Source organism: Apis cerana, linkage group LG12 (genome assembly GCF_029169275.1).
Source record: "Apis cerana isolate GH-2021 linkage group LG12, AcerK_1.0, whole genome shotgun sequence".
In the NCBI taxonomy this organism is placed as follows: Eukaryota; Metazoa; Arthropoda; class Insecta; order Hymenoptera; family Apidae; genus Apis; species Apis cerana.
Genome location: NC_083863.1, coordinates 2,741,218 through 2,757,125, shown reverse-complemented (window position 1 = coordinate 2,757,125; position 15,908 = coordinate 2,741,218). Strand labels below are relative to the sequence as shown.

Here is a 15,908-nt window from a genome sequence, read left to right as displayed (position 1 = left end):
AATATATTTATAATTAATATATTTTAATATTTATTTTTCAAATGCTATATTTCAATAACATTCAAAATGCATGAAATGAATTATATTCTTAGAAATATTTCCTATTTTTAGAATTTTATTATTTTTTTATAGAAATTAATGAAAAACATAAGAATATATTCTAATACATAATTATATTTATCTAAACATAATACATATTTATCTAATAAATAATCGTTTTTATTTTTTTACAATTTAAATTTGAAATATAATTCTTTTCTTTTTAATATTAAAAATTGATCGAAAAGTAAAATTTAAAATTAGAAATTATAAAAAATTATATATAGATAATTTCATATAATGAATAATATAAGAAAAAAGATTTTATATGTATTTTTAATAATTAGAATAATATTGTTTATTGTATTAATTATAATTATCAATCACAATCTTATAATCAATAGAATCACAAATCTTGAATGATGAATCTGTTTTTGAACAGATATTAACATAAAATATGATATGTATTTTCTATTTAAGTAATTATAATATATATAATTATAATAAATTATATAAATATAATAAATTTTTTAGTCAATCTATTAATACTGTATTTGAACAAAACTTTTTCATTTTTTATCCTTTCTTTTGATATATCTATATCTATAAATGACAAAAAGATAATATACAGAGATTGCACCTCAATATAATTTTGATAGAAATAAAAACAAAAGAATCTTACCATAATTTTATGTTTTCTTAGATTTAAATGAAATTTTCATCATCATATCTATTATATATATATATATATATATAATGACACAAAAAATACTAGAACAGATATATGTGATTATGTAGGCGTAAATTTATAATCACTATCACAATAGATAAATCATTAAAAATTTACTTGAATATTTAAGTTAACATTAAATTTAAGATATTTTAAGTCTAATATAATTCTTATATTATATATAAGATTTTTATATAGATTTTTGACCAATTATATTATTTACCTATTATTTTAAACGTCATTGTTACATATTTATAGAAACAATAGATAAATGATCATAAACTTATGCATATATAAAAAAAATTTTAAATAATAATAGTAACAATTTTTTTGTAAATATCTTAAAAACTAAGATTGAATACAATGATAACATTTAAAAGAAAAAATTATTCAAAACATTGATTTCTGCAAAAGTCATCAAAATCAATGAGAATCCCCTTATTTCGAATAATTATTTAAATATTTATTGAATCTAAAAAAAAATATAAAGAAAATACGCAAATAACTTCTATAACTTCTAATTCTAATAATTTGATTTTCTTTCATGCATAATAATTCCTGCAATTCACAAATGATAGATTCCGATTGTATATATATACTTATAAATATTATCTTAGTTTAAGAATGATTTTCAAATCGCAATTTCAATTTTATGTATGATCTTATAATTTATCATCGATAATTTTTTTTGAATTGAGATAACTAAATTTTCCTTTACAAAAATTTTCGTTATGACTTTATTAACGAGTTATATTAATAAAAAAAAAAACTAATTACTAATCATAGAGCGAGTAATCGATATCATGTAATCAAATCGCGATATTAATAATTTAATTATTAAGTGACACAAAAATTATTTTTTTTCTAAAAAATTTTGATAATCTTTAATGTTATAAAAAATAATCTTAAATTATTTTTATAACATTAAAGATTATCAAAATTATATATATTATATATATATATATATTTCTATATATTCTCTCTATTTATATATTGTTAAATAAAAAAATATTATCTAAAAAAATGAAACAAAAAATTTAAAATAAAATGACTAAATTTAAAATAAAAGAATGCCTATAAAATTTATAAAATATTACAAAAATTTTTGTTATTCAGATTTATTTTATATATATAAATGCATACATGTATTTTTCATAAATGTAACAATTTATTGAATATGTAAACGCTTTTAACAACTAAAAAATTAATGTAAAAAAGTATTATCATTTAGATGTAATTTAAATATATAATAATAAAATAAAATAAAATTGTTTTATAAATTATATAATTATATAATTTCTGATGTCACATAGACTTTCATATTTTTATCAATATATTCTTTAAATAAAAGCAAAACAAAAATGCTATAAATATCATTAATTTTTTATGAATCATAATAAAAATATAAAGAAAATGATAACAAATTTGCTTTTAATCCAATACAAAATTACAAATAATCCTAAAATTAAACTTAAAATTAAACTTAAAATTGCAGATGCAATTTTTATTTTGCTTATATATATTTATATTTATTTATATATATTTATTTATATATATTTATTTATATATACATTTATATTTTCTTCTATATTATATAAATCAGCGATTGATGATATTTGGGAGTTTCTATAATATATTAAAGATATGCAACTTTTCTCGTACATCATGAATTTCTATAACATAAATTTATACAATGTGTAACTTTTTATTAACCATGTTAATAAAAAGTTTATTGTGTTATCTTGATATTCAATTAATAAAATAGTCTATGTAACTTTTAGGAATATATTTTTGTTTTAATTATTGTTTTATTATATATTTTATTGTTTTATTATACATCATTTATTTTCAACAAAGATCTTTAACTATTTTAAAAAGCGAACATTTTAATACATCTAATATATAAAGAAAGATATTTATTTATTAAATATTAAATTAAATAAAAAATTATTTTACTGGATTAAAATATCATTTTTTCAATCAAAGATCTTTATAAATCATTGTTTTAAAATATAATGAAATATAATGAATTCAATAATAATGAATCAATATAATGAAATTCATATATAGTCCTAAATATTATGATTAATTGCAAAATGGATATTTCTCTCATTCTTAATATCTAATTAATATTTTATTATGTAATGAATTTGGTATATTTTGAAAATTATTCAATGTGATGGCATTTTACTTAATTCAATGGTCTTCATTCATTCATATTTATACTAATTAAAGGATTTTAAAGCCAATTTGATATTCAATTAATAAATGATCAATAAATGATCTTTATTAAAAAATATATTAACATCAGTAAAAAAATTTTATTACACAGGTCATCAGCGATATGTTTTAGATGTGTCTATTTTTATGTTTAAATTTTATATATGAATGCTTATTTAGTTTCTAAGTTTAATAATTAACTGAATCATACTTTTCGATATATATTAAGCATAAAATATAAATATATCATTCTTTTAAATTTTTTGAAAAACTGAATGTTTAAACTTTATATATGAATGCTTATTTAGTTTCTAAGTTTAATAATTAACTGAATCATACTTTTCGATATATATTAAGCATAAAATATAAATATATTATTTTTTAAAATTTTTTGAAAAAATCTAAAAACTTTAGACGCAATAAGATTACATGAATTTCAGATAAAAAAAAATGTAGATGTATAGAGATAAAAATTGCTAAAAAATGAAAGAAATATCATATTTAATAATATATTAATAATAATTATAAAAGATTCAAGATACAATTGAAGATAATATTATTTATGTTAGTTAACTAACTCTTCCAATATATTGATACGACATCTAATATATAAACTCTTTTATCATTTCTGGACTTTAATATATGTTTGACCAATTAAAAGAGCACGCTTTATACTGTTAGACTTGGCAGTAATCTTTATACTATTAGATACATATCCGATTTGATTATTGCCAAAATTTTACCATATGCTTTTTCACGATCAATATTAAAACATCTATTAAAATCTGGATTTTCAACTATCATTAAAAAGTCCTTTAAGATGATTAAATCATGATTGAAAAATGATTTTCGATTTTACATATTTTCATAGAACGCGTGAGCATTCGATTTGCATCAATACTTTCTTGACATATATATGTTAATAAATACAATATATATAATAATTATATAGATATAATTCTATGTTATCATGGATATTTTGACTAATAAATGAACAAACATATCATCGGTATAGAAATTATCATAAAAATTGCAGCATTATCTAAAGTTATAAAAAAAAAATCTGATTGGCAAAACTTCTATTTTTAAATCTAAAAAAATTCATTAATAATCATGCAAGTGTTAATATAAATCATCTCATAATTAAATTATATTAATTCGTTTTAAAATTTTTAGTTTTAGTTTCGGTTTTAGTTATAAAAAATTATTTATCATAAATCCTTAAATAAGAAAATTTATTGTATATTAGTTATAAAAGTAATCAATAGAGGTACTCAATAGAGGTAGAGTATAATCAATAAATAAAAATTAATAAACAAAGTTGAAAAGAATTATGAGAATTAAAGAATTATAAGTTGAAAAGATACAATTTATAATAAAGAATTAAATAGATTACAAACAACTTTGATAAATAAACTGACATTATTAAATTATTAATTAAAAAATATAATAAAAAATATTAAAAATATATAATTCTTTATATAAAATCATTAATTAATAAAATTATATAAAATAACACTAGAAAAAAATAAATAATTTAATTAATATTAATAATCCAGCATATCAATTCAATATTTATATATTTTTTATTTTCTTCATTAATAAATGTTTTAAAAGTCTTTAAAATTTTAAATTATATAAATTAATATTTATAGAAATATTATATTTAAAAATTTATATATTTATATTTTAATATATATATTTATATATTTATATTTATATTTATATTTTAAAATATTTTTTGAACTATGAATTAAATATTTTTTTGAAAAATATAAAATAAATTATAGATTAAAATAGATAAATATATTAATATTTTTTATGGAAAGTACATTCTTAAAATAATATTATTTACAAAATAACTTAATAATTGTCATATTTAATTATCAAGATAATTTTAGTATTTAATTAAATTAGTAGATTATTTAATTAAGAACTAATGCTACTATTCATTCCACAAGAATAAAATTCTAATGATAAAAGTGTTAATTTATTTAATTTTATAATAGTTATTATTTAATAATAATAATAATAATAATAATAACAATTATATAATATAATATTTATTTATATTATATAATATATTAATATTATATAATTATATATTATATAATTATATAATATAATAATAATAATAGCAATTATATAATAATTATTATTTTTAATAATATTATTATTTATATTATTATTAATATTATTTAACTTTTTATGGTAAATAAATAGTATATGATGCATTATGTATATATGTATATATGTATGTATTCGGAAAAAGCACAATAATTAAGTAACGAATTTTTCATTTTGAAAATGATTATTTTTATTGTTATTTAAAATTTTTTAAGAAATTTACTTTTGAAATGAATTTCTACTAATAAAGAATATTAAACACATTATATTATACTTTATTAATATTAATAAATTAAAAAATATGAATAAATTAAAAAATTAAAACGAAAAATATTCTTGATTTTCATAAGAAATTTTAAAATATATAGAAAACGATATAAAAATACAGAAAAATATACATATAAAACGATGATAAATATATAACATAAATTAAAAATTGCATCATTATTTCTGAATAAACAATTAAGAAAAATTTGAAATAAATTTGAAATATATTGAAATATAAATTAAGTATAAAAATGAAATTCTTTTTGAGAAAATGAAATAAAAAAATATATTATAAAGAATAGACAAATTCTGAAGTTGAAAAAATCGAACCAGCATTCAAAAAACGAAATTAATGAAATTTAATTTTAAGATTCTAATAATAATTAAGTTATAGTTTTATTTCTTTTCTGTATATAATAAAGAACCTTTTTGTTTTAAAATAAAATGAAATCAAAAGTATAAAAAGTTAAGATTAAATAAATATTTTTTTTAATATAATAATGAATAAAATGTATATTATTTATTTAGTTTTAATTTTTTGCATTTTCTAATATAAAATTCATATAATGCAGAACCTATTTTTCACATTATAAACCTATTATACTTTGAATATATATATATATTGGAAAGTAGAAATAAATAGAAATTAATAAAAAGAAACGAAAATGTTCTTGATTTTCATAATTTTAAAAAAATTCTGAAAGCAACGGACACAATAGAGAATAATTGATATAAATACTTACACAGATATTGATTAGATATAATGTAAAATATAATATTTTAAGATACTTTAAATATATCCTTAGAATTCAATATCGTTCGTTTATTTTACAAAATAATCTATATATATATACATCGATCGCTCGACGAAAACCTAATGTTTATATGTGAACTTCTACGAATATCAAATACAAAATGAACTGATCAGCGCGGGTTCTCAAATAATTTGATATTGAATGTCAAAAGAGAAAATATTTGGAATGAGAAAATATTTTTTCTAAGAATTCTAGCCGACCCACATTTGAAAATCACAGTGGCCAGTTCATATAGAATGTTTGATGACTAGCGATGGAATGAAGTACTTCAAATAAATTCATATTTTATTTAATTAGATCTATTTATAAATATTTTCATGTATATTTGAACTTATGTGAATTAGATTTGAATCATTTATAATCATTTATAATCACAATAATAATATTTCTAAGTACATTATAAGTATATAAATTCACAAAAATATTTAATACTTTAAAAGAAATTCACTTTATTCAAAAATTTTAATCAAAAATCCATCTTTTGAAATTTCAATATTTCTTTATATTTTAATATTTAATAGATTTAAATTTGTCTTTGAATTTTTTATGATTAAACAATAAATTTTTTTTATTATCAGTAATAACTAAATTCTGAACATTTTATAATTTAAAATTTTACTCTATCCAAATAAAAATGTACTGAAACTTTATTGTAATCTCTTCAAAATAATATTTTGGAAAAAAAATTGCTACATGTATAATATATATCCATTTTTATTCATATTCATTTACACATTCATTATTTATATATTTATAACATTTCCAAATAAAAAATTATTCATTAATATTTTATTGAAACAAAAAAAGGATTTAAATATTTTTTTTTAATTACTGTATAGTTGAATAGACACTTGAATAGGTTTCGAAATTTTTATGAATATTTTACCAAAAATCTCTTTTTCTTTTTAAATCAATTATATTGCTCTTTATGTATATTTATTTCAATTTTATTATATTGCTCTTTATATGCAATTTAATTTTATTTTTATATAATGATTTTAAAATAAATATATGTTTTTAAAATAAATATTCTTAAAAATAAAAAATATTGTCAATAAAAAGAAATAGATTTCATAAATAAAAGAATAATATTGTAAATGAAATAGAGAACAGAGTAGAAACATGAGATATTCTTTTTTTTATTTTTTTTATTTTTTAACCTAACAATCTTAATAATCATTATGATTATTATATAATTTCTATGATTATTCTATAATTAATCTGATGTATTAAAAATCAGAAAATAAAGTAAAAAAATAATAATAAATAGAATTCTAAAATAAAAATCATAAAAAATAGACATTTAAATATTCAAAAACTTTTTATACTTGCGGAAATGAAAAAAATCAATTAAACAAAATAACATTAACAATTGAAACTATAGTGAAAGATTATTCTTTATTTTACTTAAATTCTAATTATGATCTGATCACAATGCATAAATCAAAATTTGATATTTGATTATCTCATATTTCTATCTTTTTCATATTATTTTTAAATAAATTTAATATATGAAATGTAATATCAACTATTAATAATATAATTATTATAATAAATATGTTTAAAAAATTCAATTCTTTTTAACATATTTCTAACATTTTTTTCTGCCATTAAAGTTAAAAATAAATATCATCGAATAATTATTTATTTTAAGGTTTGATATCAGTTCAGACTAAATATATTTTAAATATAATCATTGCAATATTATAATATTATTATTTCTGAGTAATATTGAGAACTTGTAGAAACAAACATAGATATTGAAATTGATTTGTAAATACTCATCAAATATAATCCCATCTCTATCGATGATCAACAATGATTGTTTCAACTGGCGTACAAATTACGGAATAGATCTAAGAAAATCAAGGTTGCTCTCACAACATTGCCAAGAGATTTTCAAACATTTGCCAAAGTTTACAGCACGATAAACACGTGGATTGGCTCGTTCATAATTGGTTTCAAGCAATTTATGCAATTATGCTTGGCGCAATGATTTAATTGGGAAAAATAAAAAAATGTAATTAGATATAAATTAATTGATTATGGTCATTATTAGAATTATTATAAATAGTATTAGAATTAATATTAAATATATACAAATCGGATAATGCAGGAATAGAATACTTTAAGAGAAAATGAAATATAATGAATTCTTAAATTTCATTTATTTGAATAAAATTTTCATTATTGTTCAATTAAGTAAATTCTATTATTTGAATAAATTCAATCATTTTAAGAATAAAATGATAATTTTATGAATATAAATGTTTGTTACGAATGAAAATAAAGATGTAAGATTAACTATAAATGTAAAAAATTATATATTATAGCATATTATATTATAGCAATATATTATAATTCAGTCTACTTGAAAATCTTTGATCAAAAAGTTACAAATAATGGGATAATTAGTATATATTCATATATATTAATAATTATTATAATAATTATATATATATATATAAGATATTTGTCTCTCTTGGATTTCTATAAATATGGGACAGTTCTAAATTAATACTAAAAATCAAAGTAAATACAAATTATACTCAAAAACATATAAAAAATACGAATTGAGGCTTATTTATTAAACTTATTATATTATCTATATTGTAAATATTAAGTATTATTAAATATTATTAATATTAAATATATTAAGTATTAATAATATTAATTATGATATTATATTATTTATTTTTGTTTTATAAACAATTTAAATTTATGTTAGAAAACAAAAGATAGAAGAAATTTTATTGTATCATATTATTCGTTTTGCTTTTTTCAAAAAATTACTTATAATTAATAAAAAAAGATAAGATATTTTTATATCGATTTTTGTATTTATTTTTATAATTGATTCTCCATGAAAATTAACTTTTTTATATAAAAAGTTCAAAAACCAATCAATAAAAATTAATTTTTTCTTAAATTTATTAAAACTTTCAATTGACAAAGCAATTAAATATTATTATTTTCATATGGTAATTCATATATAATGAATTTTTCTATGTTTTTACTATTATAATTTTTAAACTTTTAATTATTTTTATTTATTGATTTACTTTGACTTGTCTTTAATATCATTTATTAATTTATAATTATAATTAACTTTTATATTAATATAATAATGCGAATGTAATTTTATATTATATTAGTATTAGTATATTATCGTATTTATAATATTCTAGTTATAAATTAGTACGAAATTAATATTTATTTTAGATTTAGATATTAGATTAGATTTAGATTTAGATTTAGATATTTAGAATTTTTAGATTAATACAAATTTTTTATTTTCTATTTTATTAGAATCAAAGCATTCTAAGTTTTTTATTTTTTGAGAGCATTAAACAAAAAATTATTGCAACTTTGTCAAAAATTCTTAATAATAATTATTTAAGTTTGATTTTTTCAAAAAAATTGTATAATATTTGAAATTAATAATATAGAATATTTTTTTTCTATAAAATTTCTATAAATTCTATAAATTCTTTTACGAATTTTTAGACTTTATTAATTGTCAGTGATTTAAATTTTTTTTTTATATAATTATCTATTTAAAAAATTTGAAATGGCAACAAATTCATAATAAATAAAATTATGAAAATGTCAATCTATATTTTGTTTAAATAACTAATAAGTACACGCGCATCTATGATCATTGCAACATTTTTATTATTGCACAACATCATTCGCGCTATTCTCTGTCAGTCATACTGTTCATTACGCAAAACTCTCAAAGAAATTGGTATTCAGCCAACAATTCTCACATCTTATATCAACTATGAATCTCTCTCATCTAATATTCATTGACATCCATCTCAAACACGATAATGTATATTTATATTATTCAAACATGATATAAATTTCTAAATTCGATTAATCCCAATTGCAGTTTTAATTTCAAGATCATCATGCAATCAATCATTATTGTAGATTTGCTATAATAATAAATATAATGATAAATAAATAAATTATGCATAATTTAGAAAAAACAATTTTGAATTATTAACCTGCTCCTTTCCATGTACTCGAAATGTTAATGGTGTCTTAAAATTGAATTCAAAATTTGAAATCTAAATTTTAATCCGAAATCACGATTTTCTTTTCATGAAATATAAGCTCAAATATTAAACTTTTCTCATTTGTTTTACATTTTTTTAAATAAAATAATTAATAGAAAAAATTTGAAGAATAGTATGTATAATAATGTGTCATATTATTCGTAATGATAGATAATGAGTTTTCATATAGAATATATATATATATATATATATATAGAACAATTGTTTGATAATTTCTTAACATTTATGACATTAAGTATTATAGATAAAAGTATTATAAATTAAATAAATTTCAATCATTTAAAATATCTTTTATATCTTAAACAATATATGAAAATATTTTAGTATTGAAAAAACAATATGATAGTATAATATCTAATATAATAGTATAATATAATTCTATTCATTCTATTTTTTTATGTGAAAAATTTTTTTGATAATATATTTTCAAATTTATAAAAAGGATGCAAAATCACTATGTTCTAACCAATTTGATCTCAAATCTTGATATAAAGAATAATTTTTTTATAAAAATTGTATTGTTATTAAAATATATTGTACTGAAGAATGCATTTTCCATTAAAATATAACGAATCACTGATATAATTTGTATAATAGACATGATAATATATATAAAAAATGAAATGAATCAAAAATTATAATTTCACTGAATTAATGCAATATTGTGTAATGAAATATCTCAGAAATTATATGAATTCTTATTCTGTCAATATTAAATATAAAAATTGGACGTATAAAGAAATAAAATTAATCTTTGGATTTTCTTTACATTACATATCCTATAGAAAAACATTGTATTTGTTTAAATCCTTTTTTACTTTTTAACATTAATATAATATATTTTCATATTTAAAATAATTTTCATTATTTGAAATAACAAAAATATTTCAAATAAGCAAAATTCATTGTAAAAATGATTCGTAGATCTCCGGTTCCAATGTGTGATTTTCTTATTTATATTTTTTGCATCATACACATACAAACACACATTATACATATTCGAATTTAAATTAAACATGAATCTAGATACTATATTCAAATATTTAAATCTAAATTATATATCGATATATTATGATGTACAAATATAAATTTTACGAATACTCATCCAAATTACTAATTTTTGTCTATATATAATTAATTATATAATTGTCTATATATATAATTAATTATTATATTATAATATATTATATTATTATATTATATTTTATTTTATTTATCAATTAACATCAAAATTACATATTCAAAATTTAAGTTCCCAAAACTTAGATGTTCGTAAATCCAATAATAAAAAAATAATATATAAGAATAAGCTTCAAAAAATATGTCATAGATGATCTTCTTAATTTCCTCTTAAGTTATTGACAATTAAAATTTGAAAAATATGGCTTATATCAATACTAAAATCTTTTGAAAATTATTTAATTTAAAAAATACAATTTCTCGTACCAAAAATTTGAAAATATTTAGCTTTTAGATTACTATTGTATTAATCGCATAAATACAATATAAACGATAGATCGATATATTATTGAATTTTAAAAAACATTGATTAACAATAGATAACGCGGATGGCAACACAACAATCAAGGTCAGCGGACATTCCTCGACAACTTTCCACGAACGTTATATCGTGGCTAACAATCATCGTCGTCCACTTTTCCCTTTCCAAATAGGCCGACCAATAAGTGGCACGACAATGAATGAACGGAAATAAAATGAGCATGGAAGATCATCTCGAATTAGAACTAGATTCCTTTCCTATTTTCTCGAACGCTAGCCAACGGTCTATAATAATTAGTATTAATGATAATTAGTTTTGGCGATGCGATTTTTTAACTATCTCTATTATTTATTTGTATATGGTAAAAACATTAAAATAATATAAAGAGATAAAAGATCATTCAGATAAATTTTCGGATAACGAAATATATATTCGGATAACGAATATAGATTTTTTTTAGATGAATTATTAGATCAATATATTTTGAAGAAAATAATATTATTTATTAAAAATTGCTTATTTAAAATTGCTGTATATCTAATTTATCGCATCATATCGTTATCATATTATTGTATATTTTTATTTTTTGACATCTTTGTTGAAAAATGCATTTGAGGAATATACACTGAAAATAATTTTCAATTTCGATCTTCTATTTCTCAATATTAATTTTGATATATAGAAATAATTAATTAATATTTTTAATTATATTTTCTTTATTAAGTAAATGTATATTATTTTAATAATAAATATTTAATATAATAATAATAATAATAATAAATATATATTTGCAAATATATATGAAAATTGTTTAATTGTTCATTTTTTCATTTCGTATTGAAATTTGGTTCTTTCTGATCGGAGGAAGGAATCACTTATTTTTTTAATTACTTCAAATAATCGATAAATATTAAAATATTATTATAAAACAAAATTTTTAAAAATTAACATTAACGAAAATATACATATGCATAAAAATTAAATTTTCGATTTAATTCAACTCATGTAAATGCATCTTTTAATTATTTATTCAGAAAAATAATTTAAAAAACTATTTAATTACTTAGAACTATTTAAAATATAACTTTACAACAGTTATATTAGCATTATATTTTGCGAATTGAGTTTGATATATTATAAAAAAAATAATAAAGGAAATTTTTTAGAATTTACTGAAAATATGTTATACATAAAAAATAATAAAAAATAATTACGAAATTATAATATATAAAGTATTATTAAAAATTGTTAAAACAATTGATTTGAATTTTCGATTTAAAAATTATATTAATCCATTATCAAAAACAAATACGGTAAAAATAATAATATCTTGATAATAAATTTTATTAATTGCTTAGAAAAAGATATTTTCATATTTCTTTATGATTATTAGAAACATTAAAATTAGATCCATTTTTGCAATATTTTTAATTCTCTGATTAGCTCAAAAATTATTCAGATAATATATATAATAAAAACTCTACATAAAAATTTCAAAATGATTAAATTATAAATTAATCACAATACGAAGCAATTTTAGTGCAGTTCTTTATTTCTAAAAGTCAATTTTTTAAAAAATAATAAAAAATAATAATCGAAGATATAAAAACCAAAGATCAAGAAAATAATCGAAGTATATTTTACACTTATCTATTATATATCTGCTTATAAATAACCATGATAACAGTGAAAAGAGGTTAAGATCATAAAATTTTATTATTTGAATCTAGAAATGATTCTACAATATTTATAATTCATTATTTATTAATTATTTTTTAATAATAAATAACAGTTTTACATTAGAAGAATAATATGAATCATCAATAGAAAACTGCAAAAATTAGTAAATTTTTATAACATTTTTTAAATATTGCTATGAATAATAAAATATCATATCCTTTGTATGGAAATGTATAAAATTATTATTCTTTTCTTTAATATAAACATATACATTGGAATTATTAAATAGTTATAATAATAAAACAAAATATAATAAAACAAAATATAAAATAAGCGATAATGTTGTATTATTATATACAGTAAGTAACTAGATCAACAATATTTATCTATAGAATTTAATTGCAATTTAATTGTAGAAAATTTCTACAACTCCAATTATAATTCCATTTCAAAATGTCTAGCATATCAATATAAATTTGACAATGATAGAAGATTGAATTCAATATTCTTTGAAATTCATTTTAATTTCGTTTCGTTTCAATATAAGAATTAAGAATTCTAAAAATATCTTTTCGATTATTGCATGTAAATATTGCTAATCTAGTTATACTTTATAAATAACAATGGATATTATTAATCATTCATTTTATATTTTGTTTCAGTGTTGTAATTCATTAATAATTATTGTTAATAATGATATATGTATATAATAACATTATATTAATATATATTTATATAATATATATCACTATATGTAATATTTAATATTTTTTTCTTATTTTGATATAAAATATATTAAATATTAAATATATAATATTAAATATATAAAATATATTAAAAATTTAGCTAGGAAAAACTATGAGAACCTATAAATAATATTAACCTTTAAAATTACGTAATAAATTTAACTAAAATCTAATCATTTCACAATTATCAATATAATCTTGGTCTATACCAATAATTAAAATTAGTGTTGTCAATATTTCTCAAGATTTACTTATTCTCTTTATTTTCTATAATTGTCATTAATAGACACAGAAATTAATTTCGTTTGATCGAATATTTTTAATATTGAAATTTTAAAATGATCACCACTGATAATAGAAAGTAAAATACGAACATGGGGCGAAAATATAGTCAAATACAGTCAGGTGTTCCATTCAAGGGCTTATGTTCTTGACCTAAATTTTTGATGAAATTTTTTCGAATAAAATCAAAAGATTCTTGATCATTACGGTTATATTAAATTTTCAAATAACAATAGAGTTAAATACATAAATAAAACCAATGGACAAATCACATTTTCGGATTTTTTTAATTATTTTAAAAAATAATTTTTATATATTTTTATATAACCTAGAATTTGAATGTGATAAATATGATAATGATAAGTTCAAAGTGAAAAAAATATTTCCAAATAAAATTGAATATTAATCAAATAAATAAAATCTTAACAAGTTATAAAAAAATCATTTAAATAGAAATCTTTATGAATATTTTCCATTTAAAATCAATTTTTTTGGCTGTGTTTGAAAGTAAATAATAGGAATTTATATAATCTAATTCTATTAAATGATTACATCTTTCTCTTAAAATATTTAATTTTATTTTGATCTTCTTCTTAAAAATTATGTTTTCAGATTTTTGATAAAAATCTATTATTTGTAAATTATATTGTAAAATTATATTGTAAATCAAAAATATCATATTTAAGAGAAAAAAAAATAAAATGAAAATTCTATTATCTTATAATTCTTATAGTTTTTTAAAATATTTTATAAATATTTAATAAAATATGCTTTATTGATAATAAATCAATTATTATATATAAAAGTTACAATTTGTTTTAATATTGAAATGCTATTAAAATTTTAAAACTTATAATATTATTCTGAAATTCAAAATTTCAATTTATGAAACACAACACAAATATTTCACAAATATCAGAATAAACTATTATATCTTAATAATATTTAATTATAATATTTAATAGTAATATTTAATAATATTTAAATTTTAAAATGAAACTTTTTTATTAGATTTCATTTAAATTTAAAATATATATTACATTTGATCATTAACTTATTTTTAAAATTCGAATAAATATTGTACAAAATAAATCTGTCAATAATGTTTCTCGTACACTTTTATTTTTATTTCATACATATACAAAACAATAAAAAAAAAGATTCATTCTTTTCTTTTCGGTTATAAGAAAATAATTTTTTATTTTTTTTTATTTCAAAAATAATTTAAATAATAAAAATAATTTACTATATAAATATATATATATAAGATGGATAGAACTTTTTGGAAAATGAATTTTTTTTTAACTTAATATTCTCCTATGTTTTGAATTTAGAAATTCATTAAAAAATTATTTAATTTAACCGATATATTTGTTGATTCAGTATATAGTGTTAAATACAATAAAAGTTTAAAAA

General features: G+C 16.8%; 1 protein-coding gene across 2 annotated transcripts in view; it reads right to left on the bottom strand.

The window, feature by feature from the left end:
• The window catches only part of LOC108003947 (all trans-polyprenyl-diphosphate synthase PDSS1), a 173,773-nt gene that overhangs the window by 100,731 nt on the left and 57,134 nt on the right, over nucleotides 1-15,908 (bottom strand). The window lies entirely within an intron of this gene.